The following is a 26683-nucleotide window of genomic DNA, read 5'->3' as shown; positions in this document are numbered from 1 at the left end:
GTGCAACTTTTTGCACAGGACAATAAACACAGAAGATCACATATGAAAGCATTTCATTTCACAGGTGTACTGTTTTTATGCTTTTAGAATAACTTATACCTCTCACCAGCTATTTAGGGTTCTGTATCCTACTCACAAAATTACCTTGCCTGCGACCTCTCTCTTTATACACAAACAACTACTGCTCAGGAAGTAGGAAGGCAGAAGGTGGGGCAGTTTATGCAAATTTATGCTGTCAATGTGCCTTGCAGATTCATGCAGAATTTCTAGTTCCTTGCTGGAAACAAGAGAGCAGGCCTTGTTTCAGATCAACTGTCCCTAGCAAGGAACGTCTGAGCACATCCATTCTTTTGCTCTCTAGCCCCTGGCTTGGGACTCACCCTCACTGTCTGAGGAGTGAAGTTCTGCATACCAACGTTGCATAGAAGGTATGTTTGTGATTGGTTTGAGATGGGTGGGAGGTCAAGAGCAGGGAAAAGCAAGTCACCTTCACTTCTAGTCTCCTCTTCTATGCCTACCTGCCGTTCACTCACTCTGTCTTTGTTTCATTCTCTCCTTCCTCAACACCCCATCTCACTCACTGGCTCTATCATTTGTGCTCTTTCCCCTTGCTCTTCATTTCATAGTGGAAACATCTCTTGAATGGATCATTAGAAAATGAGGTTACATAAAATTAAAAATCTACTTATTGAAAACCAAAAATATCACAAGACTGAATGTAAGCCATTTCTTCAATAAAAGGGATTTTTTAGGCACCCCCCAAAAAACACATAAAACACCACTAGTGCTAGAAGAATATTATACGAGCTTGAAGACAGAATTGGGCAAATTCATTTGCAGTTGAAACTGAAGTTTGGTACTTATTCAGATATTATATGCACTGTCAATTTTTAGCTGAGATTCTGAAGGAACGCAGAGACAAAATGGACTTAAAGTTTTGTCAGAAGTGGGATTCGAACCCACGCCTCCAGGAGAGACTGCGGCCGTAACGCATCGCCTTAGACCACTCGGCCATCCTGACCACATGTTGCTTGTCCGTCTACATAGTGAGAAAGATAGTGTGAACAAAAAAAACACACATCTTAGGCCATAAGTGGCTATAGCAAGAAAAAAACTCACTGCACTTTTCCAAAAAGACAACCATATAAGCCCATGTGAGGAAAATGATCTGTTTTTCTCCCTCAAGAAAAAAGAAGATTAAACACAGGTTTGTCAGAAGTGGTATTTGAACCCACGCCTCCAGAAGAGACTGCGACCTGAACGCAGCGCCTTAGACCACTCGGCCATCCTGACTTGCATTTTCAGTACCTTCCACAAGCCAGACCTCCATGCAAGTTTGGTACCGAAAAGGCATGCCCTCAATTTATTTATCCCATTATAAGCATTTCCAACAGATCTTTGAACAATCCATACAGAGCAGTACCTATGAAGAACTCTTTAGACCTTTAATGAGTACAAAGAGAAAGTGCTATTCACCAGCCACTTGAACGGCCCAAAGCTGCTTTGAAATTGAGTCAACAGCCACATCTTGGCTGACTAAAGCAAATTCAACAAGGGAGCTCAATGTCACAACATAGGGTGGAATACACAAATCTAAGCAGCCCCTGATCACAGCCCTGAGGACATTGCTGTAAGTGTGCTGGAGTACAGCTGTCTACCAGGTGCTTGGCATTCTTCCAAATTTGCATGGCCTGTCTGGCCAGGTAATACAAGAGCATGACTCTTCTAGATGAGCTCTTACATGGGTCCTAAGCTCATTTGGTAAGGATTGCACTTTATCAGCAAGACTTTGTACAACAGAAATATATGAGAAACCCAAGCTCTCTTGACTAGACGAGGACGGAATAACGTCCCAGGTGAAGACGAAGAGATGCAACTTCCATCAGATGTTATCCTGATGAAGAAGATTATATCTCCAAAAGTCATTTCAGAAGTGGGATCCGAACCCACGCCTCCAGAGGAGACTGCAGCCTAAACACAGCGCCTTAGACCACTCGGCCATCCTGACAGTGAAGAGTCCTAAGAAATGTATAAAAGTCACTTAGAAAGTTCTGCGTCCATGCAAGCTTGAAATAATTTCAACCTTCAAACACAAGGTGCAACTTTTTGCACAGGACAATAAACACAGAAGATCACATATGAAAGCATTTCATTTCACAGGTGTACTGTTTTTATGCTTTTAGAATAACTTATACCTCTCACCAGCTATTTAGGGTTCTGTATCCTACTCACAAAATTATCTTGCCTGCGACCTCTCTCTTTATACACAAACAACTATTGCTCAGGAAGTAGGAAGGCAGAAGGTGGGGCAGTTTATGGAAATTTATGCTGTCAATGTGCCTTGCAGATTCATGCAGAATTTCTAGATCCTTGCTGGAAACAAGAGAGCAGGCCTTGTTTCAGATCAACTGTCCCTAGCAAGGAACGTCTGAGCACATCCATTCTTTTGCTCTCTAGCCCCTGGCTTGGGACTCACCCTCACTGGCTGAGGAGTGAAGTTCTGCATACCAACGTTGCATAGAAGGTATGTTTGTGATTGGTTTGAGATGGGTGGGAGGTCAAGAGCAGGGAAAAGCAAGTCACCTTCACTTCTAGTCTCCTCTTCTATGCCTACCTGCCGTTCACTCACTCTGTCTTTGTTTCATTCTCTCCTTCCTCAACACCCCATCTCACTCACTGGCTCTATCATTTGTGCTCTTTCCCCTTGCTCTTCATTTCATAGTGGAAACATCTCTTGAATGGATCATTAGAAAATGAGGTTACATAAAATTAAAAATCTACTTATTGGAAACCAAAAATATCACAAGACTGAATGTAAGCCATTTCTTCAATAAAAGGGATTTTTTAGGCACCCCCCAAAAAACACATAAAACACCACTAGTGCTAGAAGAATATTATACGAGCTTGAAGACAGAATTGGGCAAATTCATTTGCAGTTGAAACTGAAGTTTGGTACTTATTCAGATATTATATGCACTGCCAATTTTTAGCTGAGATTCTGAAGGAACGCAGTGACAAAATGGACTTAAAGTTTTGTCAGAAGTGGGATTCGAACCCACGCCTCCAGGAGAGACTGCGGCCTTAACACAGCGCCTTAGACCACTCGGCCATCCTGACCACATGTTGCTTGTCCATCTACATAGTGAGAAAGATAGTGTGAACAAAAAAAAACACACATCTTAGGCCATAAGTGGCTATAGCAAGAAAAAAACTCACTGCACTTTTTTTTCCAAAAATACAACCATATAAGCCCATGTGAGGGAAATGATCTGATTTTCTCCCTCAAGAAAAAAGAAGATTAAACACAGGTTTGTCAGAAGTGGGATTTGAACCCACGCCTCCAGAAGAGACTGCAACCTGAACGCAGCGCCTTAGACCACTCGGCCATGCTGACTTGCATTTGCAGCAGCTTCCACAAGCCAGACAGCCATGCAAGTTTGGTACCGAAAAGGCATGCCCTCAATTTATTTATCCCATTATAAGCATTTCCAACAGATCTTTGAACAATCCATACAGAGCAGTACCTATGAAGAACTCTTTAGACCTTTAAAGCGTACAAAGAGAAAGTGCTATTCACCAGCCACTTGAACGGCCCAAAGCTGCTTTGAAATGGAGTCAACAGCCACATCTTGGCTGACTAAAGCAAATTCAACAAGGGAGCTCAATGTCACAACATAGGGTGGAATACGCAAATCTAAGCAGCCCCTGATCACAGCCCTGAGGACATTGCTGTAAGTGTGCTGGAGTACAGCTGTCTACCAGGTGCTTGGCATTCTTCCAAATTTGCATGGCCTGTCTGGCCAGGGAATACAAGAGCATGACTCTTCTAGATGAGCTCTTACATGGGTCCTAAGCTCATTTGGTAAGGATTGCACTTCATCAGCAAGACTTTGTACAACAGAAATATATGAGAAACCCAAGCTCTCTTGACTAGACGAGGACGGAATAACGTCCCAGGTGAAGACGAAGAGATGCAACTTCCATCAGATGTTATCCTGATGAAGAAGATTATATCTCCAAAAGTCATGTCAGAAGTGGGATTCGAACCCACGCCTCCAGAGGAGACTGCGGACTAAACACAGCGCCTTAGACCACTCGGCCATCCTGACAGTGGAGAGTCCTAAGAAATGTATAAAAGTCACTCAGAAATTTCTGCGTCCATGCAAGCTTGAAATAATTTCAACCTTCAAACACAAGGTGCAACTTTTTGCACAGGACAATAAACACAGAAGATCACATATGAAAGCATTTCATTTCACAGGTGTACTGTTTTTATGCTTTTAGAATAACTTATACCTCTCACCAGCTATTTAGGGTTCTGTATCCTACTCACAAAATTACCTTGCCTGCGACCTCTCTCTTTATACACAAACAACTACTGCTCAGGAAGTAGGAAGGCAGAAGGTGGGGCAGTTTATGCAAATTTATGCTGTCAATGTGCCTTGCAGATTCATGCAGAATTTCTAGTTCCTTGCTGGAAACAAGAGAGCAGGCCTTGTTTCAGATCAACTGTCCCTAGCAAGGAACGTCTGAGCACATCCATTCTTTTGCTCTCTAGCCCCTGGCTTGGGACTCACCCTCACTGGCTGAGGAGTGAAGTTCTGCATACCAACGTTGAATAGAAGGTATGTTTGTGATTGGTTTGAGATGGGTGGGAGGTCAAGAGCAGGGAAAAGCAAGTCACCTTCCCTTCTAGTCTCCTCTTCTATGCCTACCTGCCGTTCACTCACTCTGTCTTTGTTTCATTCTCTCCTTCCTCAACACCCCATCTCACTCACTGGCTCTATCATTTGTGATCTTTCCCATTGCTCTTCATTTCATAGTGGAAACATCTCTTGAATGGATCATTAGAAAATGAGGTTACATAAAATTAAAAATCTACTTATTGGAAACCAAAAATATCACAAGACTGAATGTAAGCCATTTCTTCAATAAAAGGGATTTTTTAGGCACCCCCCAAAAAACACATAAAACACCACTAGTGCTAGAAGAATATTATACGAGCTTGAAGACAGAATTGGGCAAATTCATTTGCAGTTGAAACTGAAGTTTGGTACTTATTCAGATATTATATGCACTGCCAATTTTTAGCTGAGATTCTGAAGGAACGCAGTGACAAAATGGACTTAAAGTTTTGTCAGAAGTGGGATTCGAACCCACGCCTCCAGGAGAGACTGCGGCCTTAACGCAGCGCCTTAGACCACTCGGCCATCCTGACCACATGTTGCTTGTCCATCTACATAGTGAGAAAGATAGTGTGAACAAAAAAAACACACATCTTAGGCCATAAGTGGCTATAGCAAGAAAGAAACTCACTGCACTTTTCCAAAAAGACAACCAAAAAAGCCCATGTGAGGAAAATGATCTGATTTTCTCCCTCAAGAAAAAAGAAGATTAAACACAGGTTTGTCAGAAGTGGGATTTGAACCCACGCCTCCAGAAGAGACTGCGACCTGAACGCAGCGCCTTAGACCACTCGGCCATCCTGACTTGCATTTGCAGCACCTTCCACAAGCCAGAAAGCCATGCAAGTTTGGTACCGAAAAGGCATGCCCTCAATTTATTTATCCCATTATAAGCATTTCCAACAGATCTTTGAACAATCCATACAGAGCAGTACCTATGAAGAACTCTTTAGACCTTTAAAGCGTACAAAGAGAAAGTGCTATTCACCAGCCACTTGAACGGCCCAAAGCTGCTTTGAAATTGCGTCAACAGCCACATCTTGGCTGACTAAAGCAAATTCAACAAGGGAGCTCAATGTCACAACATAGGGTGGAATACGCAAATCTAAGCAGCCCCTGATCACAGCCCTGAGGACATTGCTGTAAGTGTGCTGGAGTACAGCTGTCTACCAGGTGCTTGGCATTCTTCCAAATTTGCATGGCCTGTCTGGCCAGGGAATACAAGAGCATGACTCTTCTAGATGAGCTCTTACATGGGTCCTAAGCTCATTTGGTAAGGATTGCACTTTATCAGCAAGACTTTGTACAACAGAAATATATGAGAAACCCAAGCTCTCTTGACTAGACGAGGACGGAATAACGTCCCAGGTGAAGACGAAGAGATGCAACTTCCATCAGATGTTATCCTGATGAAGAAGATTATATCTCCAAAAGTCATGTCAGAAGTGGGATTCGAACCCACGCCTCCAGAGGAGACTGCGGACTAAACACAGCACCTTAGACCACTCGGCCATCCTGACAGTGGAGAGCCCTAAGAAATGTATAAAAGTCACTCAGAAATTTCTGCGTCCATGCAAGCTTGAAATAATTTCAACCTTCAAACACAAGGTGCAACTTTTTGCACAGGACAATAAACACAGAAGATCACATATGAAAGCATTTCATTTCACAGGTGTACTGTTTTTATGCTTTTAGAATAACTTATACCTCTCACCAGCTATTTAGGGTTCTGTATCCTACTCACAAAATTATCTTGCCTGCGACCTCTCTCTTTATACACAAACAACTACTGCTCAGGAAGTAGGAAGGCAGAAGGTGGGGCAGTTTATGCAAATTTATGCTGTCAATGTGCCTTGCAGATTCATGCAGAATTTCTAGTTCCTTGCTGGAAACAAGAGAGCAGGCCTTGTTTCAGATCAACTGTCCCTAGCAAGGAACGTCTGAGCACATCCATTCTTTTGCTCTCTAGCCCCTGGCTTGGGACTCACCCTCACTGGCTGAGGAGTGAAGTTCTGCATACCAACGTTGAATAGAAGGTATGTTTGTGATTGGTTTGAGATGGGTGGGAGGTCAAGAGCAGGGAAAAGCAAGTCACCTTCCCTTCTAGTCTCCTCTTCTATGCCTACCTGCCGTTCACTCACTCTGTCTTTGTTTCATTCTCTCCTTCCTCAACACCCCATCTCACTCACTGGCTCTATCATTTGTGCTCTTTCCCCTTGCTCTTCATTTCATAGTGGAAACATCTCTTGAATGGATCATTAGAAAATGAGGTTACAAAAAATTAAAAATCTACTTATTGGAAACCAAAAATATCACAAGACTGAATGTAAGCCATTTCTTCAATAAAAGGGATTTTTTAGGCACCCCCCCAAAAACACATAAAACACCACTAGTGCTAGAAGAATATTATATGAGCTTGAAGACAGAATTGGGCAAATTCATTTGCAGTTGAAACTGAAGTTTGGTACTTATTCAGATATTATATGCACTGTCAATTTTTAGCTGAGATTCTGAAGGAACGCAGAGACAAAATGGACTTAAAGTTTTGTCAGAAGTGGGATTCGAATCCACGCCTCCAGGAGAGGCTGCGGCCTTAACGCAGCGCCTTAGACCACTCGGCCATCCTGACCACATGTTGCTTGTCCATCTACATAGTGAGAAAGATAGTGTGAACAAAAAAAACACACATCTTAGGCCATAAGTGGCTATAGCAAGAAAAAAACTCACTGCACTTTTCCAAAAAGACAACCATATAAGCCCATGTGAGGGAAATGATCTGATTTTCTCCCTCAAGAAAAAAGAAGATTAAACACAGGTTTGTCAGAAGTGGGATTTGAACCCACGCCTCCAGAAGAGACTGCGACCTGAATGCAGCGCCTTAGACCACTCAGCCATCCTGACTTGCATTTGCAGCACCTTCCACAAGCCAGACAGCCATGCAAGTTTGGTACCGCAAAGGCATGCCCTCAATTTATTTATCCCATTATAAGCATTTCCAACAGATCTTTGAACAATCCATACAGAGCAGTACCTATGAAGAACTCTTTAGACCTTTAAAGCGTACAAAGAGAAAGTGCTATTCACCAGCCACTTGAACGGCCCAAAGCTGCTTTGAAATTGAGTCAACAGCCACATCTTGGCTGACTAAAGCAAATTCAACAAGGGAGCTCAATGTCACAACATAGGGTGGAATACGCAAATCTAAGCAGCCCCTGATCACAGCCCTGAGGACATTGCTGTAAGTGTGCTGGAGTACAGCTGTCTACCAGGTGCTTGGCATTCTTCCAAATTTGCATGGCCTGTCTGGCCAGGGAATACAAGAGCATGACTCTTCTAGATGAGCTCTTACATGGGTCCTAAGCTCATTTGGTAAGGATTGCACTTTATCAGCAAGACTTTGTACAACAGAAATATATGAGAAACCCAAGCTCTCTTGACTAGACGAGGACGGAATAACGTCCCAGGTGAAGACGAACAGATGCAACTTCCATCAGATGTTATCCTGATGAAGAAGATTATATCTCCAAAAGTCATTTCAGAAGTGGGATTCGAACCCACGTCTCCAGAGGAGACTGCAGCCTAAACACAGCGCCTTAGACCACTCGGCCATCCTGCCAGTGAAGAGTCCTAAGAAATGTATAAAAGTCACTCAGAAATTTCTGCGTCCATGCAAGCTTGAAATAATTTCAACCTTCAAACACAAGGTGCAACTTTTTGCACAGGACAATAAACACAGAAGATCACATATGAAAGCATTTCATTTCACAGGTGTACTGTTTTTATGCTTTTAGAATAACTTATACCTCTCACCAGCTATTTAGGGTTCTGTATCCTACTCACAAAATTATCTTGCCTGCGACCTCTCTCTTTATACACAAACAACTACTGCTCAGGAAGTAGGAAGGCAGAAGGTGGGGCAGTTTATGCAAATTTATGCTGTCAATGTGCCTTGCAGATTCATGCAGAATTTCTAGATCCTTGCTGGAAACAAGAGAGCAGGCCTTGTTTCAGATCAACTGTCCCTAGCAAGGAACGTCTGAGCACATCCATTCTTTTGCTCTCTAGCCCCTGGCTTGGGACTCACCCTCACTGGCTGAGGAGTGAAGTTCTGCATACCAACGTTGCATAGAAGGTATGTTTGTGATTGGTTTGAGATGGGTGGGAGGTCAAGGGCAGGGAAAAGCAAGTCACTTTCACTTCTAGTCTCCTCTTCTATGCCTACCTGCCGTTCACTCACTCTGTCTTTGTTTCATTCTTTCCTTCCTCAACACCCCATCTCACTCACTCGCTCTATCATTTGTGCTCTTTCCCCTTGCTCTTCATTTCATAGTGGAAACATCTCTTGAATGGATCATTAGAAAATGAGGTTACATAAAATTAAAAATCTACTTATTGGAAACCAAAAATATCACAAGACTGAATGTAAGCCATTTCTTCAATAAAAGGGATTTTTTAGGCACCCCCCAAAAAACACATAAAACACCACTAGTGCTAGAAGAATATTATACGAGCTTGAAGTCAGAATTGGGCAAATTCATTTGCAGTTGAAACTGAAGTTTGGTACTTATTCAGATATTATATGCACTGCCAATTTTTAGCTGAGATTCTGAAGGAACGCAGTGACAAAATGGACTTAAAGTTTTGTCAGAAGTGGGATTTGAACCCACGCCTCCAGGAGAGACTGCGACCTTAACGCAGCGCCTTAGACCACTCGGCCATCCTGACCACATGTTGCTTGTCCATCTACATAGTGAGAAAGATAGTGTGAACAAAAAAAAACACACATCTTAGGCCATAAGTGGCTATAGCAAGAAAAAAACTCACTGCACTTTTCCAAAAAGACAACCATATAAGCCCATGTGAGGGAAATGATCTGATTTTCTCCCTCAAGAAAAAAGAAGATTAAACACAGGTTTGTCAGAAGTGGGATTTGAACCCACGCCTCCAGAAGAGACTGCAACCTGAACGCAGCGCCTTAGACCACTCAGCCATCCTGACTTGCATTTGCAGCAGCTTCCACAAGCCAGACAGCCATGCAAGTTTGGTACCGAAAAGGCATGCCCTCAATTTATTTATCCCATTATAAGCATTTCCAACAGATCTTTGAACAATCCATACAGAGCAGTACCTATGAAGAACTCTTTAGACCTTTAAAGCGTACAAAGAGAAAGTGCTATTCATCAGCCTTTTGAACGGCCCAAAGCTGCTTTGAAATTGAGTCAACAGCCACATCTTGGCTGACTAAAGCAAATTCAACAAGGGAGCTCAATGTCACAACATAGGGTGGAATACGCAAATCTAAGCAGCCCCTGATCACAGCCCTGAGGACATTGCTGTAAGTGTGCTGGAGTACAGCTGTCTACCAGGTGCTTGGCATTCTTCCAAATTTGCATGGCCTGTCTGGCCAGGGAATACAAGAGCATGACTCTTCTAGATGAGCTCTTACATGGGTCCTAAGCTCATTTGGTAAGGATTGCACTTTATCAGCAAGACTTTGTACAACAGAAATATATGAGAAACCCAAGCTCTGTTGACTAGACGAGGACGGAATAACGTCCCAGGTGAAGACGAACAGATGCAATTTCCATCAGATGTTATCCTGATGAAGAAGATTATATCTCCAAAAGTCATGTCAGAAGTGGGATTCGAACCCACGCCTCCAGAGCAGACTGCAGACTAAACACAGCGCCTTAGACCACTCGGCCATCCTGACAGTGGAGAGTCCTAACAAATGTATAAAAGTCACTCAGAAATTTCTGCGTCCATGCAAGCTTGAAATAATTTCAACCTTCAAACACAAGGTGCAACTTTTTGCACAGGACAATAAACACAGAAGATCACATATGAAAGCATTTCATTTCACAGGTGTACTGTTTTTATGCTTTTAGAATAACTTATACCTCTCACCAGCTATTTAGGGTTCTGTATCCTACTCACAAAATTACCTTGCCTGCGACCTCTCTCTTTATACACAAACAACTACTGCTCAGGAAGTAGGAAGGCAGAAGGTGGGGCAGTTTATGCAAATTTATGCTGTCAATGTGCCTTGCAGATTCATGCAGAATTTCTAGTTCCTTGCTGGAAACAAGAGAGCAGGCCTTGTTTCAGATCAACTGTCCCTAGCAAGGAACGTCTGAGCACATCCATTCTTTTGCTCTCTAGCCCCTGGCTTGGGACTCACCCTCACTGGCTGAGGAGTGAAGTTCTGCATACCAACGTTGAATAGAAGGTATGTTTGTGATTGGTTTGAGATGGGTGGGAGGTCAAGAGCTGGGGAAAGCAAGTCACCTTCCCTTCTAGTCTCCTCTTCTATGCCTACCTGCCGTTCACTCACTCTGTCTTTGTTTCATTCTCTCCTTCCTCAACACCCCATCTCACTCACTGGCTCTATCATTTGTGCTCTTTCCCCTTGCTCTTCATTTCATAGTGGAAACATCTCTTGAATGGATCATTAGAAAATGAGGTTACATAAAATTAAAAATCTACTTATTGGAAACCAAAAATATCACAAGACTGAATGTAAGCCATTTCTTCAATAAAAGGGATTTTTTAGGCACCCCCCAAAAAACACATAAAACACCACTAGTGCTAGAAGAATATTATACGAGCTTGAAGACAGAATTGGGCAAATTCATTTGCAGTTGAAACTGAAGTTTGGTACTTATTCAGATATTATATGCACTGCCAATTTTTAGCTGAGATTCTGAAGGAACGCAGAGACAAAATGGACTTAAAGTTTTGTCAGAAGTGGGATTCAAACCCACGTCTCCAGGAGAGACTGCGGTCTTAATGCAGTGCCTTAGACCACTCGGCCATCCTGACCACAAGATGCTTGTTCATCTACATAGTGAGAAAGATAGTGTGAACAAAAAAAACACACATCTTAGGCCATGAGTGGCTATAGCAAGAAAAAAACTCACTGCACTTTTCCAAAAAGACAACCATATAAGCCCATGTGAGGGAAATGATCTGATTTTCTCCCTCAAGAAAAAAGAAGATTAAACACAGGTTTGTCAGAAGTGGGATTTGAACCCACGCCTCCAGAAGAGACTGCGACCTGAACGCAGCGCCTTAGTCCACTCGGCCATCCTGACTTGCATTTGCAGCACCTTCCACAAGCCAGAAAGCCATGCAAGTTTGGTACCGAAAAGGCATGCCCTCAATTTATTTATCCCATTATAAGCATTTCCAACAGATCTTTGAACAATCCATACAGAGCAGTACCTATGAAGAACTCTTTAGACCTTTAAAGCGTACAAAGAGAAAGTGCTATTCACCAGCCACTTGAACGGCCCAAAGCTGCTTTGAAATTGCGTCAACAGCCACATCTTGGCTGACTAAAGCAAATTCAACAAGGGAGCTCAATGTCACAACATAGGGTGGAATACGCAAATCTAAGCAGCCCCTGATCACATCCCTGAGGACATTGATGTAAGTGTGCTGGAGTACAGCTGTCTACCAGGTGCTTGGCATTCTTCCAAATTTGCATGGCCTGTCTGGCCAGGGAATACAAGAGCATGACTCTTCTAGATGAGCTCTTACATGGGTCCTAAGCTCATTTGGTAAGGATTGCACTTTATCAGCAAGACTTTGTACAACAGAAATATATGAGAAACCCAAGCTCTCTTGACTAGACGAGGACGGAATAACGTCCCAGGTGAAGACGAAGAGATGCAACTTCCATCAGATGTTATCCTGATGAAGAAGATTATATCTCCAAAAGTCATGTCAGAAGTGGGATTCGAACCCACGCCTCCAGAGGAGACTGCGAACTAAACACAGCACCTTAGACCACTCGGCCATCCTGACAGTGGAGAGTCCTAAGAAATGTATAAAAGTCACTCAGAAATTTCTGCGTCCATGCAAGCTTGAAATAATTTCAACCTTCAAACACAAGGTGCAACTTTTTGCACAGGACAATAAACACAGAAGATCACATATGAAAGCATTTCATTTCACAGGTGTACTGTTTTTATGCTTTTAGAATAACTTATACCTCTCACCAGCTATTTAGGGTTCTGTATCCTACTCACAAAATTATCTTGCCTGCGACCTCTCTCTTTATACACAAACAACTACTGCTCAGGAAGTAGGAAGGCAGAAGGTGGGGCAGTTTATGCAAATTTATGCTGTCAATGTGCCTTGCAGATTCATGCAGAATTTCTAGTTCCTTGCTGGAAACAAGAGAGCAGGCCTTGTTTCAGATCAACTGTCCCTAGCAAGGAACGTCTGAGCACATCCATTCTTTTGCTCTCTAGCCCCTGGCTTGGGACTCACCCTCACTGGCTGAGGAGTGAAGTTCTGCATACCAACGTTGAATAGAAGGTATGTTTGTGATTGGTTTGAGATGGGTGGGAGGTCAAGAGCAGGGAAAAGCAAGTCACCTTCCCTTCTAGTCTCCTCTTCTATGCCTACCTGCCGTTCACTCACTCTGTCTTTGTTTCATTCTCTCCTTCCTCAACACCCCATCTCACTCACTGGCTCTATCATTTGTGCTCTTTCCCCTTGCTCTTCATTTCATAGTGGAAACATCTCTTGAATGGATCATTAGAAAATGAGGTTACATAAAATTAAAAATCTACTTATTGGAAACCAAAAATATCACAAGACTGAATGTAAGCCATTTCTTCAATAAAAGGGATTTTTTAGGCACCCCCCAAAAAACACATAAAACACCACTAGTGCTAGAAGAATATTATATGAGCTTGAAGACAGAATTGGGCAAATTCATTTGCAGTTGAAACTGAAGTTTGGTACTTATTCAGATATTATATGCACTGTCAATTTTTAGCTGAGATTCTGAAGGAACGCAGAGACAAAATGGACTTAAAGTTTTGTCAGAAGTGGGATTCGAATCCACGCCTCCAGGAGAGGCTGCGGCCTTAACGCAGCGCCTTAGATCACTCGGCCATCCTGACCACATGTTGCTTGTCCATCTACATAGTGAGAAAGATAGTGTGAACAAAAAAAACACACATCTTAGGCCATAAGTGGCTATAGCAAGAAAAAAACTCACTGCACTTTTCCAAAAAGACAACCATATAAGCCCATGTGAGGGAAATGATCTGATTTTCTCCCTCAAGAAAAAAGAAGATTAAACACAGGTTTGTCAGAAGTGGGATTTGAACTCACGCCTCCAGAAGAGACTGCGACCTGAACGCAGCGCCTTAGACCACTCAGCCATCCTGACTTGCATTTGCAGCACCTTCCACAAGCCAGACAGCCATGCAAGTTTGGTACCTCAAAGGCATGCCCTCAATTTATTTATCCGATTATAAGCATTTCCAACAGATCTTTGAACAATCCATACAGAGCAGTACCTATGAAGAACTCTTTAGACCTTTAAAGCGTACAAAGAGAAAGTGCTATTCACCAGCCACTTGAACGGCCCAAAGCTGCTTTGAAATTGAGTCAACAGCCACATCTTGGCTGACTAAAGCAAATTCAACAAGGGAGCTCAATGTCACAACATAGGGTGGAATACGCAAATCTAAGCAGCCCCTGATCACAGCCCTGAGGACATTGCTGTAAGTGTGCTGGAGTACAGCTGTCTACCAGGTGCTTGGCATTCTTCCAAATTTGCATGGCCTGTCTGGCCAGGGAATACAAGAGCATGACTCTTCTAGATGAGCTCTTACATGGGTCCTAAGCTCATTTGGTAAGGATTGCACTTTATCAGCAAGACTTTGTACAACAGAAATATATGAGAAACCCAAGCTCTCTTGACTAGACGAGGACGGAATAACGTCCCAGGTGAAGACGAACAGATGCAACTTCCATCAGATGTTATCCTGATGAAGAAGATTATATCTCCAAAAGTCATTTCAGAAGTGGGATTCGAACCCACGTCTCCAGAGGAGACTGCAGCCTAAACACAGCGCCTTAGACCACTCGGCCATCCTGCCAGTGAAGAGTCCTAAGAAATGTATAAAAGTCACTCAGAAATTTCTGCGTCCATGCAAGCTTGAAATAATTTCAACCTTCAAACACAAGGTGCAACTTTTTGCACAGGACAATAAACACAGAAGATCACATATGAAAGCATTTAATTTCACAGGTGTACTGTTTTTATGCTTTTAGAATAACTTATACCTCTCACCAGCTATTTAGGGTTCTGTATCCTACTCACAAAATTATCTTGCCTGCGACCTCTCTCTTTATACACAAACAACTACTGCTCAGGAAGTAGGAAGGCAGAAGGTGGGGCAGTTTATGCAAATTTATGCTGTCAATGTGCCTTGCAGATTCATGCAGAATTTCTAGATCCTTGCTGGAAACAAGAGAGCAGGCCTTGTTTCAGATCAACTGTCCCTAGCAAGGAACGTCTGAGCACATCCATTCTTTTGCTCTCTAGCCCCTGGCTTGGGAGTCACCCTCACTGGCTGAGGAGTGAAGTTCTGCATACCAACGTTGCATAGAAGGTATGTTTGTGATTGGTTTGAGATGGGTGGGAGGTCAAGGGCAGGGAAAAGCAAGTCACTTTCACTTCTAGTCTCCTCTTCTATGCCTACCTGCCGTTCACTCACTCTGTCTTTGTTTCATTCTTTCCTTCCTCAACACCCCATCTCACTCACTCGCTCTATCATTTGTGCTCTTTCCCCTTGCTCTTCATTTCATAGTGGAAACATCTCTTGAATGGATCATTAGAAAATGAGGTTACATAAAATTAAAAATCTACTTATTGGAAACCAAAAATATCACAAGACTGAATGTAAGCCATTTCTTCAATAAAAGAGATTTTTTAGGCACCCCCCAAAAAACACATAAAACACCACTAGTGCTAGAAGAATATTATACGAGCTTGAAGACAGAATTGGGCAAATTCATTTGCAGTTGAAACTGAAGTTTGGTACTTATTCAGATATTATATGCACTGCCAATTTTTAGCTGAGATTCTGAAGGAACGCAGTGACAAAATGGACTTAAAGTTTTGTCAGAAGTGGGATTTGAACCCACGCCTCCAGGAGAGACTGCGACCTTAACGCAGCGCCTTAGACCACTCGGCCATCCTGACCACATGTTGCTTGTCCATCTACATAGTGAGAAAGATAGTGTGAACAAAAAAAAACACACATCTTAGGCCATAAGTGGCTATAGCAAGAAAAAAACTCACTGCACTTTTCCAAAAAGACAACCATATAAGCCCATGTGAGGGAAATGATCTGATTTTCTCCCTCAAGAAAAAAGAAGATTAAACACAGGTTTGTCAGAAGTGGGATATGAACCCACGCCTCCAGAAGAGACTGCAACCTGAACGCAGCGCCTTAGACCACTCGGCCATCCTGACTTGCATTTGCAGCAACTTCCACAAGCCAGACAGCCATGCAAGTTTGGTACCGAAAAGGCATGCCCTCAATTTATTTATCCCATTATAAGCATTTCCAACAGATCTTTGAACAATCCATACAGAGCAGTACCTATGAAGAACTCTTTAGACCTTTAAAGCGTACAAAGAGAAAGTGCTATTCACCAGCCTTTTGATCGGCCCAAAGCTGCTTTGAAATTGAGTCAACAGCCACATCTTGGCTGACTAAAGCAAATTCAACAAGGGAGCTCAATGTCACAACATAGGGTGGAATACGCAAATCTAAGCAGCCCCTGATCACAGCCCTGAGGACATTGCTGTAAGTGTGCTGGAGCACAGCTGTCTACCAGGTGCTTGGCATTCTTCCAAATTTGCATGGCCTGTCTGGCCAGGGAATACAAGAGCATGACTCTTCTAGATGAGCTCTTACATGGGTCCTAAGCTCATTTGGTAAGGATTGCACTTTATCAGCAAGACTTTGTACAACAGAAATATATGAGAAACCCAAGCTCTGTTGACTAGACGAGGACGGAATAACGTCCCAGGTGAAGACGAACAGATGCAATTTCCATCAGATGTTATCCTGATGAAGAAGATTATATCTCCAAAAGTCATGTCAGAAGTGGGATTCGAACCCACGCCTCCAGAGCAGACTGCAGACTAAACACAGCGCCTTAGACCACTCGGCCATCCTGACAGTGGAGAGTCCTAAGAAATGTATAAAAGTCACTCAGAAATTTCTGCGTCCATGCAAGCTTGAAATAATTTCAACCTTCAAACACAAGGTGCAACTTTTTGCACAGGACAATAAACACAGAAGATCACATATGAAAGCATTTCATTTCACAGGTGTACTGTTTTTATGCTTTTAGAATAACTTATACCTCTCACCAGCTATTTAGGGTTCTGTATCCTACTCACAAAATTACCTTGCCTGCGACCTCTCTCTTTATACACAAACAACTACTGCTCAGGAAGTAGGAAGGCAGAAGGTGGGGCAGTTTATGCAAATTTATGCTGTCAATGTGCCTTGCAGATTCATGCAGAATTTCTAGTTCCTTGCTGGAAACAAGAGAGCAGGCCTTGTTTCAGATCAACTGTCCCTAGCAAGGAACGTCTGAGCACATCCATTCTTTTGCTCTCTAGCCCCTGGCTTGGGACTCACCCTCACTGGCTGAGGAGTGAAGTTCTGCATACCAACGTTGAATAGAAGGTATGTTTGTGATTGGTTTGAGATGGGTGGGAGGTCAAGAGCTGGGGAAAGCAAGTCACCTTCCCTTCTAGTCTCCTCTTCTATGCCTACCTGCCGTTCACTCACTCTGTCTTTGTTTCATTCTCTCCTTCCTCAACACCCCATCTCACTCACTGGCTCTATCATTTGTGCTCTTTCCCCTTGCTCTTCATTTCATAGTGGAAACATCTCTTGAATGGTTCATTAGAAAATGAGGTTACATAAAATTAAAAATCTACTTATTGGAAACCAAAAATATCACAAGACTGAATGTAAGCCATTTCTTCAATAAAAGGGATTTTTTAGGCACCCCCCAAAAAACACATAAAACACCACTAGTGCTAGAAGAATATTATAAGAGCTTGAAGACAGAATTGGGCAAATTCATTTGCAGTTGAAACTGAAGTTTGGTACTTATTCAGATATTATATGCACTGCCAATTTTTAGCTGAGATTCTGAAGGAACGCAGAGACAAAATGGACTTAAAGTTTTGTCAGAAGTGGGATTCAAACCCACGCCTCCAGGAGAGACTGCGGCCTATACACAGCGCTTTAGACCACTCGGCCATCCTGACAGTGGAGAGTCCTAAGAAATGTATAAAAGTCACTCAGAAATTTCTGCGTCCATGCAAGCTTGAAATAATTTCAACCTTCAAACACAAGGTGCAACTTTTTGCACAGGACAATAAACACAGAAGATCACATATGAAAGCATTTCATTTCACAGGTGTACTGTTTTTATGCTTTTAGAATAACTTATATCTCTCACCAGCTATTTAGGGTTCTGTATCCTACTCACAAAATTACCTTGCCTGCGACCTCTCTCTTTATACACAAACAACTACTGCTCAGGAAGTAGGAAGGCAGAAGGTGGGGCAGTTTATGCAAATTTATGCTGTCAATGTGCCTTGCAGATTCATGCAGAATTTCTAGTTCCTTGCTGGAAACAAGAGAGCAGGCCTTGTTTCAGATCAACTGTCCCTAGCAAGGAACGTCTGAGCACATCCATTCTTTTGCTCTCTAGCCCCTGGCTTGGGACTCACCCTCACTGGCTGAGGAGTGAAGTTCTGTATACCAACGTTGCATAGAAGGTATGTTTGTGATTGGTTTGAGATGGGTGGGATTTTTTAGGCACCCCCCAAAAAACACATAAAACACCACTAGTGCTAGAAGAATATTATACGAGCTTGAAGACAGAATTGGGCAAATTCATTTGCAGTTGAAACTGAAGTTTGGTACTTATTCAGATATTATATGCACTGTCAATTTTTAGCTGAGATTCTGAAGGAACGCAGAGACAAAATGGACTTAAAGTTTTGTCAGAAGTGGGATTCGAACCCACGCCTCCAGGAGAGGCTGCGGCCTTAACGCAGCGCCCTAGACCACTCGGCCATCCTGACCACATGTTGCTTGTCCATCTACATAGTGAGAAAGATAGTGTGAACAAAAAAAACACACATCTTAGGCCATAAGTGGCTATAGCAAGAAAAAAACTCACTGCACTTTTCCAAAAAGACAACCATATAAGCCCATGTGAGGGAAATGATCTGATTTTCTCCCTCAAGAAAAAAGAAGATTAAACACAGGTTTGTCAGATGTGGGATTTGAACCCACGCCTCCAGAAGAGACTGCGACCTGAACGCAGCGCCTTAGACCACTCGGCCATCCTGACTTGCATTTTCAGTACCTTCCACAAGCCAGACCGCCATGCAAGTTTGGTACCGAAAAGGCATGCCCTCAATTCATTTATCCCATTATAAGCATTTCCAACAGATCTTTGAACAATCCATACAGAGCAGTACCTATGAAGAACTCTTTAGACCTTTAATGAGTACAAAGAGAAAGTGCTATTCACCAGCCACTTGAACGGCCCAAAGCTGCTTTGAAATTGAGTCAACAGCCACATCTTGGCTGACTAAAGCAAATTCAACAAGGGAGCTCAATGTCACAACATAGGGTGGAATACACAAATCTAAGCAGCCCCTGATCACAGCCCTGAGGACATTGCTGTAAGTGTGCTGGAGTACAGCTGTCTACCAGGTGCTTGGCATTCTTCCAAATTTGCATGGCCTGTCTGGCCAGGGAATACAAGAGCATGACTCTTCTAGATGAGCTCTTACATGGGTCCTAAGCTCATTTGGTAAGGATTGCACTTTATCAGCAAGACTTTGTACAACAGAAATATATGAGAAACCCAAGCTCTCTTGACTAGACGAGGACGGAATAACGTCCCAGGTGAAGACGAAGAGATGCAACTTCCATCAGATGTTATCCTGATGAAGAAGATTATATCTCCAAAAGTCATTTCAGAAGTGGGATTCGAACCCACGCCTCCAGAGGAGACTGCAGCCTAAACACAGCGCCTTAGACCACTCGGCCATCCTGACAGTGAAGAGTCCTAAGAAATGTATAAAAGTCACTTAGAAATTTCTGCGTCCATGCAAGCTTGAAATAATTTCAACCTTCAAACACAAGGTGCAACTTTTTGCACAGGACAATAAACACAGAAGATCACATATGAAAGCATTTCATTTCACAGGTGTACTGTTTTTATGCTTTTAGAATAACTTATACCTCTCACCAGCTATTTAGGGTTCTGTATCCTACTCACAAAATTACCTTGCCTGCGACCTTTCTCTCTATACACAAACAACTATTGCTCAGGAAGTAGGAAGGCAGAAGGTGGGGCAGTTTATGGAAATTTATGCTGTCAATGTGCCTTGCAGATTCATGCAGAATTTCTAGATCCTTGCTGGAAACAAGAGAGCAGTCCTTGTTTCAGATCAACTGTCCCTAGCAAGGAACGTCTGAGCACATCCATTCTTTTGCTCTCTAGCCCCTGGCTTGGGACTCACCCTCACTGGCTGAGGAGTGAAGTTCTGCATACCAACGTTGCATAGAAGGTATGTTTGTGATTGGTTTGAGATGGGTGGGAGGTCAAGATGTGGAAAAGTAAATTTTGCCATGTTCTGTGTCCCTACGTGTCATCCATCATATGTTATGTGTGCATGATTAAATATGCATATGCATTCCCTGTGTTCGATTAATGACGCAATTACAGTTGTGTCCACCTCTAGTATGCCAGTTTCCAGTTCTCGTGAATACTACGAATATCAGGCCTATGTAAAGCTACGTTGCCACGTTTCTCAGTGTGCACGTTATTCTATTGAAAAGTCCCCGTTTCTAGGCCTCAAAAGGGCCCGGACACCAGATTCAGCTCCTGTCTCCTGAAGCCTCGCTGAGGAGCGATACAGCCCCCACCTGTATCCTCGACCCTTCACTTACTTCCTGCCTTGCAGTGCCCGGTTCAGCCTGGCTCTGCCTCTGAGTCTGCCAAGAGTATGTTATATTTCCTGTTATCAGTTCAGTCCTCCTTCTCTGCATTCCTAAGCTACTGAACTGCATCAATAGTTTCCGTCATTGTCTAGCCTTTCCGGCTCCATGTAAGAGAAATACTGTATTTAATGGTCATTTAATATTCTTCATCACACGCTACATGTAGAATAATGCATGGTCCAGTCTTAGAATCAAGTTAGCCTTTCCCCTCCTGACTTCTAGTTTATATCAACATGTTCTCTAAACATCGGATACTAGATACTGTTTAGGTACATGTCGCCCTGACTCTCCAGACTTCAGTCTCTGCTCCTAGCACAGAGTTCATAGCCCCCAGCTTCTCCTAGTGATACGTCATTGCCAGTTTGCGCGCACCACCAGGTTAGAGGTCCCGGCTCCTCAGGTAGCCCCCTCCATGGTTTCCGCCCTATTCATGACATATTCTGTTACGTTTGCATCACATGTCTATGTATACGCCTCTGTTACACCCACTTTCACCCTTATCTTTCGCGACTGCTACGCGTCACGCCTATTGCTCCACCCACTGCTACGCCTATTGCAATGTAATGCTATGTGTTTGCGTTATGTATATATGCTCATGCACTGTTATTAAAAAAGTCATTCCTTCCCCTTGTCCCGATCCTGACACCAGCAGCGCTGCTGGGCCCTGCCATCCTATTCCTATGCAGGTTGTCCTGTTCCTGTCCTTTATGCTGTAATAAACCTGCAAACTCCTACTACCTCGAATCTTGACTCTTATTTATTGAGCTATCTGTTATTCATTTATACATTCAAAAATAGGGTATTATTTATTTATTTACCACATAATGGCGCCCGAACAGGGACTTGCCCTTTCCCCACGCGCCGGTGAAGCCACGCCGGCCCCCTGACCCTCTGCAGCCGTGACGGAACCATACCGTGCACGTGCAGATATTTCTGCTTCAAGTATCCCTCAGGCCCACGGAGGAGACGGAGGAGGCGGTCCAGCATCCAGACGAGGCGGTGGAGGAACGCGGCGAGTCCCGACCAGAGCCCAAGCCAAGAGTCCAAGGTCCGAGGTATCCGGAGGTCCACCCGTAACTGAAGTCCGAAGTTCGTCGTCCGTCGTCGAAGCAGTCCAGTCCAGTCCGAGGCCTTCCGTTCTTGCTGCCCGGTGAGTACCATTACTGGGGTAGTATCTAGACAGGGTCAATCTAATCGACTCTGGTCCGTGGGTTGGTGGTACCCAGACACACAAACGAAGTGTCCACTTCGGTGGATGCGGGTCCTGACGTGTCTCTTTAGGAGACCGGTAAGTTTCGTACTGTTTCAGCAGTACATCTAGTTTCTGTTCCAGTCAGTTCTGTTCTCGAGAAAATTCATATAAAGTCATATATTTTGTGTTCCGTATTCCAGGTAGTATTCTGTTCGAACTGTTATTTCTAAATGTTCTTCATGTATTTTAATGTCGTGGTATGAATGGGGAATAAGTATTGTGTTCATTGTGTATTGTATTGTGTCTAGATTACAGTCCAGTCATGCCCTTGTTTTCTAAGTTACGTCAGTTAAAAACTAGAAAGGGTCTGCTGGAAGCAGCAGTTCCAGTCCCGCCTAGGGACAGTCCAGGTCATTTTATGTATCAGAAGCATGGCATAAGTGCCATACTATATCTAGATTTATGGGTAGAGTATACAAAACAGTTAGAAGAAAAGTATAGATGGCCCGTATCGGGTACATGGGATGCCGAGTGCATCATGCGAGTAGAGGAGGCATTATGGAAAAAGAAAGCCAGACAATCACAGAAAGATGCCATCGAGTTATGGCGCAAAGAAGCTCATAAAAGAACGGAAAAAGAAATCAGAAAGTCAGAATTAAGTAGAGAATCCTTAGAACGAGCACAAGAAAAAGAATTAATCGAGATAGGCGAACAAGTTAGAACTGAACAGTCAGACAGACAGAGGAATGCCCTCATTAAGGGTATGTATCCTCTTCTTGCCGAGGGCTTGCCAAAAGCGACCCCGGAGGCATCCAGTAATTTCCCGCCACCATTAGTTCCGATCAAGTTACGTCACAAACCAACCGCAGCTGATATTTTCATCTCGTCCTATTTGGACGACACAGTCCCGGAATATGCAAATCCTGTTCCCGCTCCGCCAGTCCCTGTAAACCAGGCACTTCCCGTTCCTCCAGACACCGGGGCACCCTTTGCAGCACCTGCTACGGTCCCCCCGGTCCAGCCCGCCATACAAGTCCAGCCCGCATTCCAATTTCCCACCCTGCCAGGACGAAAAGCATCAGTTGATGATTCTAGTCTAGGGACCGCAGGAGGAGTTCCTCCTCAAACTCCGCCGCCACATAAGCGTTTAACGGCAGCCGAATTACATATGCAAGCGTCACAACGTACGCCCAGACTGTCTGTTGCAGAAATAAGAAAATCCCTTGCCGAATGCTGCTATGACCCAGTCCCAGGCGAAGATGATATGGTTTTATATTCATTACGCGTAAGAAATGTGGCCGAGTATCTAGTCACCCTACCAGATATGAAGGAAGATCTAGACAGAATATATCGTTTCATCCGTACAGGGGAAGATCCAGAAAGTATTAGTGATGTCATGTCCCAAAGGAAAGCTGAGACCCAGCTCATGATATTAAAGTTTCTGATTAATTGTCTAATAAGAGAACAAGATTACCCGTCCAAAAATCAGGCCGAAATGAAAGCCCTGATGAAGTGGAGTAATAGTATAGCCGAGGGTAAGCACAAGACTATCGGTGCTATGGAGAGTATGTACAAGAAAATCCGTAAAGAAATAATAAAGATACATGAACAACGTAAAGCAGCACAAGTAAACGAGAAAGAAAGTAACTCTGATACTGAAGAGTTAGACGACGAAAATTCCGCCAGAATAGCGTATGTAGGAAAACCTAGATTTCCAGATCGCCATTTACATCTAGAACCCAAGTCTACGTTCCATCATCCAGTACCAGACCAAGGTTCTCTAGAACAAGTATTTCAAGCTACCGATCACATTCTGAAATCACGAATCGGTTACAGTGAGTTAAGTACTATGCATGAACAAGAAATAGCCCGATCAGCAGTCCGATGGATTACTGATTCTACCACTTTTCCAGACGAAATAGTGGCACAAATGTTTCTGAAAATGCCCCCAGCCGAGCAACGACTGGTGGGTATGTATATGATTCAGCACCTCATTACTCTGTATGAGGGTCAACATTCTGATCCAGGTCCGTTACATGATATCCTGAACGAGTTACTCCAGTATAGATGGAGAGGTCTAGGTACCGATTTAATTAGTGTCATTCTAGAACAGCGCCACAAATATAGAACGTTTCTGAACCCGCATTTTGTTCATGTCTCACCCCCAGAAAGTAAACCATTTTACATAGACAGACAGAATCCGTTACGAGAAGTCCACCCAGTTAGAGGAACGGGTGGCGAAATGCAGCGAGTGTTTGTATACACTCCGATCACAAAGATGGAACTTCTAGAGATGAAGAAATTAATTCCCTGTCATGATAAAGATCCAGCAGGGTTCCATAGAGAATTAAAAGACATGCTCCGTATGGGAGAATACACGTATCCAGATATAATTAAAATGTTAAAGGTTCTGCTGCCCGCAGGGGTGTATGAAAAGCTCAAGGAAAAAGAATGGGAGGTGGGAGAGAAAAAGATCGATTGGGCAGTTCTAGAAGCTGAAGACAAGGCACGAGTACCAGGCACCGGTCTTGGAGATAAATGTAAAGAATTACCTGAATTATTGATTCAAGTTTTACCCAGATTATTAACTACTAAAAAGGAAGACTGGGATGCAATCTCAGCCTGTAAACAAAAACAAGACGAAGATATTAGTGATTTTTATTCTAGATTTGAGAAATGTTTTAGCATCAACAGTGGCCTCAAGACAAGTAGTGAGTCATACCCTCACCTTTTCGTTACTAAATTAGTCGAGAATTCAAGTCCACCAATTAAAAATCGAGTTTTGAAAGTCGAAAGTACCTGGCAAGCTAATACCCCGTCCCAGATGTTGCAGATGCTCCAATACCACCAGAATAGGATCAGGGAAGAACAAGAACACGAGAGAAAACGTATGAAAGACACGAAAATGAAAGTACTAGTTGCACAATCTGTTCCTCAAGACAGTCAGAAGAGGGGTCCGAATCAAGCCAGTCATCCTGCAGCTCCCGTTAAAGGGAACTGCAATTATTGTAAACAGCCAGGTCATTTTATAAACGAGTGTGCAGTTCTGAAACACAACATAGCTACCGGTAAGACTAAAGAAAGACCACGTCCGCCTAGACAAGAACAAGTTTCACAGACTCCTCAGTCACAGAATGCACCACAGACAGTTACCGCACCGCAGCCTATCGCTGCAACACAGCACGTTACACAGCAGATGTACCAGTATGCACAGTCTGAGTATCCAGAGTACCAACAGTATTCATGAAACAGCCTAGAGAGGGAGGTAGGCTTGCCTCTCATCGAGATACCTGTAGATCAAGAAGGTCCCTATGTTCACAGTCAAGTATTAGGGAAAGACAGAAAGTTTTTGATTGATACAGGGGCAAGTAGGACCACAATTAGTCACGCCGAAGTTCCAGGGGCTCCGCTCTCAGGCTCAAGAAATGTTTCCCTTGGATTTTCAGGAAAACCTATCGTAAATGAAATATCAAAGCCAGTTACTCTAGAAGTAGGTCCATTGTCCCGCACTACTGATCTGTTACTTACTAAGTCATGTCCAGAAAACCTATTAGGCATTAAAACACTGAAAGAGTTAGGTGCAGTTATATGCTGTTCCCCAGAGGGAATACGATTGTTCCTACGTGACTTCAAGGGTCACTATGTATTACGAGATTTTGATTCAAGACTGTCTAATGTTCCACAGCATTTATGGGCGCAAGGTCCAACTGATGTAGGTTACATGCAAATCACACCCCATCGTGTGACTATCAAGCCAGGTGTAGTGTTACCACGAATCAGACAGTACAGATTGCCACCTGAGGCTGTAACAGCCTTATCCAAAATTATTGACGAGCTCATGGCTCAAGGAGTGGTTGTAGAAACTGACTCCAATGTATGTAATTCTCCGATCATTCCAGTCATGAAACGTACTGATCCAAATGCACCCCCAGTATATCGATTAGTGATTGACCTACGAGAGCTTAATAAGTGTATTATTCCTCAGTATCCAGTTGTCCCAGATATCTCTTCCCTATTAACAGCCATTGATTCCGAAGCCACGTTCTTTACTGTAATCGACCTCAAGAACGCGTTTTTCAGCGTTCCCATTCATCCAGACAGCCAGTTCCTTTTCGGATTTTGTTTAAATGGAAGGAGCTATATGTTCACACGCGCTCCTCAAGGTTTCACAGAAAGCCCTAGCATTTACAGTCAAGCACTTAAGAGACAACTAGACAACATTCACATGCCAACTGACACTGCCCTGCTCCAATATGTTGATGATCTACTGATCACAGCCCGTTCTGAACGTGCTTGCGAGCAAGCATCCCTTACAGTCTTGTATTTCCTAGCCGAGATGGGGCACAAGGTGTCCCCTTCTAAGCTTCAATTCTGTGTCCAGCAAGTGGTCTACTTAGGACACTTACTGTCCAAGAGGGGTAGGCAGTTGACACCAGACCGTATCCAGTTAATAGCGAGTCTTCCTCAGCCCAAGACCCAGAAGGAGGTACGTGCTTTTATTGGCCTTACTTCTTATTGCAGACAATGGATTCCTCAGTATGCATTTCTAGCCAAACCACTGATACAGTTAACGACACAGGAGGCAGCCGTATCGACTGTTCTCCCTTGGACATCTGAACATACACTCAGTTTCAATGAGTTAAAGAAAGCCTTATGCCAAGCTCCAGTTCTAGCGACACCGAACTACAGTAAGCCTTTTACACTTTTCGTCACTGAACGCGAAGGTACAGCATTATCTGTTCTCACACAAGATCAAGCAGGACAATACAAGCCCTGTGCTTATTTTTCGAGCACATTAGATCCTGTAGCCCAGGCTCTGCCTGCGTGCCTCAAGTCAGTTGCAGCCACAGCCCTAGCTATCAGACAAAGTGATTCCATAGTCTTAGGACATTCCTTGACAGTACAAGTTCCACATTCTGTGGAAGTTCTTTTAA

The 26683-nt window shown here is 43.4% G+C and overlaps 17 non-coding genes across 17 annotated transcripts; all 17 read right to left on the bottom strand.

Annotated features, from left to right (window-relative positions):
• Positions 1 to 938: 938 nt before the first annotated feature.
• On the bottom strand, positions 939 to 1021 carry TRNAR-ACG (transfer RNA arginine (anticodon ACG)). Its single transcript has one exon. It is a non-coding gene; the product is annotated as a tRNA-Arg (tRNA).
• Positions 1022 to 3034: 2013 nt separating this feature from the next.
• Positions 3035 to 3117, bottom strand: TRNAL-AAG (transfer RNA leucine (anticodon AAG)). The gene has a single exon. It is a non-coding gene; the product is annotated as a tRNA-Leu (tRNA).
• Positions 3118 to 4026: 909 nt separating this feature from the next.
• Positions 4027 to 4109, bottom strand: TRNAL-UAG (transfer RNA leucine (anticodon UAG)). Its single transcript has one exon. It is a non-coding gene; the product is annotated as a tRNA-Leu (tRNA).
• A 1026-nt stretch (positions 4110 to 5135) lies between these two features.
• TRNAL-AAG (transfer RNA leucine (anticodon AAG)) lies at positions 5136 to 5218 on the bottom strand. Its single transcript has one exon. It is a non-coding gene; the product is annotated as a tRNA-Leu (tRNA).
• Positions 5219 to 5407: 189 nt separating this feature from the next.
• TRNAL-CAG (transfer RNA leucine (anticodon CAG)) lies at positions 5408 to 5490 on the bottom strand. Its single transcript has one exon. It is a non-coding gene; the product is annotated as a tRNA-Leu (tRNA).
• A 632-nt stretch (positions 5491 to 6122) lies between these two features.
• On the bottom strand, positions 6123 to 6205 carry TRNAL-UAG (transfer RNA leucine (anticodon UAG)). The gene has a single exon. It is a non-coding gene; the product is annotated as a tRNA-Leu (tRNA).
• Positions 6206 to 7231: 1026 nt separating this feature from the next.
• Positions 7232 to 7314, bottom strand: TRNAL-AAG (transfer RNA leucine (anticodon AAG)). Its single transcript has one exon. It is a non-coding gene; the product is annotated as a tRNA-Leu (tRNA).
• A 2013-nt stretch (positions 7315 to 9327) lies between these two features.
• TRNAL-AAG (transfer RNA leucine (anticodon AAG)) lies at positions 9328 to 9410 on the bottom strand. Its single transcript has one exon. It is a non-coding gene; the product is annotated as a tRNA-Leu (tRNA).
• A 190-nt stretch (positions 9411 to 9600) lies between these two features.
• Positions 9601 to 9683, bottom strand: TRNAL-CAG (transfer RNA leucine (anticodon CAG)). Its single transcript has one exon. It is a non-coding gene; the product is annotated as a tRNA-Leu (tRNA).
• A 632-nt stretch (positions 9684 to 10315) lies between these two features.
• Positions 10316 to 10398, bottom strand: TRNAL-UAG (transfer RNA leucine (anticodon UAG)). The gene has a single exon. It is a non-coding gene; the product is annotated as a tRNA-Leu (tRNA).
• Positions 10399 to 11696: 1298 nt separating this feature from the next.
• Positions 11697 to 11779, bottom strand: TRNAL-CAG (transfer RNA leucine (anticodon CAG)). The gene has a single exon. It is a non-coding gene; the product is annotated as a tRNA-Leu (tRNA).
• Positions 11780 to 12411: 632 nt separating this feature from the next.
• On the bottom strand, positions 12412 to 12494 carry TRNAL-UAG (transfer RNA leucine (anticodon UAG)). Its single transcript has one exon. It is a non-coding gene; the product is annotated as a tRNA-Leu (tRNA).
• Positions 12495 to 15616: 3122 nt separating this feature from the next.
• On the bottom strand, positions 15617 to 15699 carry TRNAL-AAG (transfer RNA leucine (anticodon AAG)). Its single transcript has one exon. It is a non-coding gene; the product is annotated as a tRNA-Leu (tRNA).
• A 905-nt stretch (positions 15700 to 16604) lies between these two features.
• TRNAL-UAG (transfer RNA leucine (anticodon UAG)) lies at positions 16605 to 16687 on the bottom strand. Its single transcript has one exon. It is a non-coding gene; the product is annotated as a tRNA-Leu (tRNA).
• Positions 16688 to 18538: 1851 nt separating this feature from the next.
• Positions 18539 to 18621, bottom strand: TRNAL-AAG (transfer RNA leucine (anticodon AAG)). Its single transcript has one exon. It is a non-coding gene; the product is annotated as a tRNA-Leu (tRNA).
• A 189-nt stretch (positions 18622 to 18810) lies between these two features.
• On the bottom strand, positions 18811 to 18893 carry TRNAL-CAG (transfer RNA leucine (anticodon CAG)). Its single transcript has one exon. It is a non-coding gene; the product is annotated as a tRNA-Leu (tRNA).
• Positions 18894 to 19525: 632 nt separating this feature from the next.
• Positions 19526 to 19608, bottom strand: TRNAL-UAG (transfer RNA leucine (anticodon UAG)). Its single transcript has one exon. It is a non-coding gene; the product is annotated as a tRNA-Leu (tRNA).
• Positions 19609 to 26683: the final 7075 nt, after the last annotated feature.

Source organism: Lissotriton helveticus, chromosome 8, assembly GCF_964261635.1.
Source record: "Lissotriton helveticus chromosome 8, aLisHel1.1, whole genome shotgun sequence".
Taxonomy (NCBI): Eukaryota; Metazoa; Chordata; class Amphibia; order Caudata; family Salamandridae; genus Lissotriton; species Lissotriton helveticus.
Note: the sequence above shows the minus strand (reverse complement) of the source record. Positions and strands in the feature narration are given on the sequence as shown.